The sequence below is a fragment of the Orbicella franksi genome, chromosome 2, assembly GCF_964199315.1.
Source record: "Orbicella franksi chromosome 2, jaOrbFran1.1, whole genome shotgun sequence".
Lineage (NCBI taxonomy): Eukaryota > Metazoa > Cnidaria > Anthozoa > Scleractinia > Merulinidae > Orbicella > Orbicella franksi.
The window spans coordinates 37,685,124-37,687,439 of record NC_138146.1 but is presented as its reverse complement, the minus strand read 5'-3'; the positions used below and the strand labels follow the sequence as shown (position 1 = coordinate 37,687,439).

At 39.5% G+C, this 2,316-nt stretch overlaps 1 pseudogene across 1 annotated transcript in view; it reads right to left on the bottom strand.

The window, feature by feature from the left end:
* Positions 1–435: 435 nt before the first annotated feature.
* Positions 436–2,316, bottom strand: part of LOC145479698 (uncharacterized) — an 8,948-nt pseudogene continuing 7,067 nt past the window's right edge. The window contains exon 2 of the transcript XR_014048447.1: positions 436–2,316. This exon is cut by the window's right edge and continues 1,195 nt beyond it. The product of XR_014048447.1 is annotated as an uncharacterized LOC145479698 (transcript).

Here is a 2,316-nt window from a genome sequence, read left to right as displayed (position 1 = left end):
GGAAATACGTTTTGCCAGTAGAGGCGCCTGAGGAAAAATGATGCATTCCACAACCTCTTTGGAATAAAAACGCTGGGTGGAAGAAATATCAAAGTTTGTCCTCTGAAAATTTGAATCAAAGAAAACAGCGATGACAACAAGAAAGAATTTATTTGCTTTCATTTGTATAACAACATGTCGATCAAACGCGATCATCGAAAACGTAGTCGATAAGTCGATAGTACTCGATATTTGTCGATAATTGTCAATCGACAAGTTAAATTTGTCGATAAAAGTCGATAATTACAAGATTTTCAACTGATTATCGATTTTATCGACAAAAATGCAGACAAATGTTTCAATCAGCTACGAAATTCAAGTAACCAAAGCAATAATAGCTTCAATGACTTTTTTTATGCCGAGTGTAAACAGCTCTAAATAAATCTGTATGGCAATAAACTTAAACAAAAACCTGAACAACCAAGTGGTCTGTTATTCATTACAGAATAGAATGTTTAAATTACCTCGAGAAATGATCGATTATATAACAGTTTCAGCTGAACTAAATCGTGATCTATAACATAACATAACTCGAACCAACCTAATTCCCAGGGTCTCTCTAGGTGGGGGAGATGAGAGATCCTGGGAACTCGAAGTCGTGTTTCTTCGGGGGGACAGAACGGGCCAAAGTTTAGACTAGATGCGGGAAAAAATCGAGGCCAGCAAAGTAATTAAGAAGTAAAGTAAAGTAAATTGACATTTTATTTCATCAGTGTTTTTACTCAGTTCAATATTTGACAAATACAAGCTGCTACGACTCTCCTCCCTCTCCGCTAGGTTGGCTAAATTCGCCGGGTTTGTATGCCCCTTGCTTCTCCTTGCGCCTGTGACTGTTGTACCAGTCCGCAACCTACGTATACCTACGCTATACATAGTTTTTTGTATTTCCGATACTTGTCGATTGAAATCGATCAAAATCGATCAAAATCGATCAAAATCAATCATAATCGAACAAAGTCGATAATCACAATAAATTGTGTGATCGACTTTTATCGATTTCCGATATTTGTCGATTGATTAGTATCGACAACGGTCGACAATGATCAATTTTTATCGACTATCGAAATAATCGACATGCTACGTCCTTCGATAATGTAACATAACATAAAATACTGTTTCAATCTGTAGCGATCCTAATACCTCTAAACGCAGCGGCGAAAGAAATCTTAGCCCACCGAAGAAAACTATTGCGGTTCCCACGAAAAAACTATTCTTGAACCCAGCGACAAAATTGCTCTCAACCCAGCGATAGACCAGCCTCATTTTCTCTTGGCGTACGGGCACCTTCGGACTTGGCGAGGGGCGGGGGGAGAGGGGGCGGTGACCTTCTTGCCCGAAAAAATTACGCAATGCCCGAATGCGTGAGTGCCGGTTTATGTGAAATCAGGATGCAAACGCACTCAAACTGTGAGAAAAAAAAATGTTCACAATTCCCAAATCTAATAAAGCTGCTATAATTCCACAACTAGTTATATTGAAAGCTTGCATACTCAATGACCTCTATCAACAGTCTCAATCAAGTAAGATAAAAAAACTTATTAAAAGAAAATATTCATTTTTCCATGGCGTTCGGATGGAGCGTTTGGACGTGTAACAGAAGCTGGACTCTATTCGAGACGAGTGTCTCGACATATATACTCGAGACGCTCGCCACCACAAAAACAAAAGTCTTGGTCTGCTTTCGCTTTGATTCTTGTCTTTGTTTTGTTGATGGGAAATTGGGAATAGAAAAAATGTCCTTATCGTGAATTTCAACGATACACATTTAATCGACTTGTGGCAGACAGAAAACCTCATGTCCTTCATATCATATCAGTCCAAGTCTTTTTTTTCTGCAAGGCAAATGTCAGCGAAAGTATCTCGTTACAAGCCTTAAAAAAGTGGGCCCATTCTTTGTCGGGATCCTGAAACGCCGTAGTCTTCTCACCACCGTGGGGTCTTCGGAGCGCCAACGATACTTCAGATCAGCAGCAGATATAAATGGTACAACGCTTTACACGATACTACTTAAGGTAGCTGACAACAGTTTCCAGCCCTTTTCCAACAGCTACACTTTGAAGGATGAATACTACCACGACCACTGTTTAACAAGTGATGTCCAATTAGTCATTGAGAATGGCTAGATCTGTAATAACTGTAAAGGTATGGGAGCCAGCGAGAGTTGAACCTCTATAGATTACATCAGCCAACCTCAATCCCAGGTACCTTTTTGGCACGAAGAAAAAAGTTGACAGCGTTTGTGACAAAGATTCAAACTTCATTACTAAGTGAAAATCT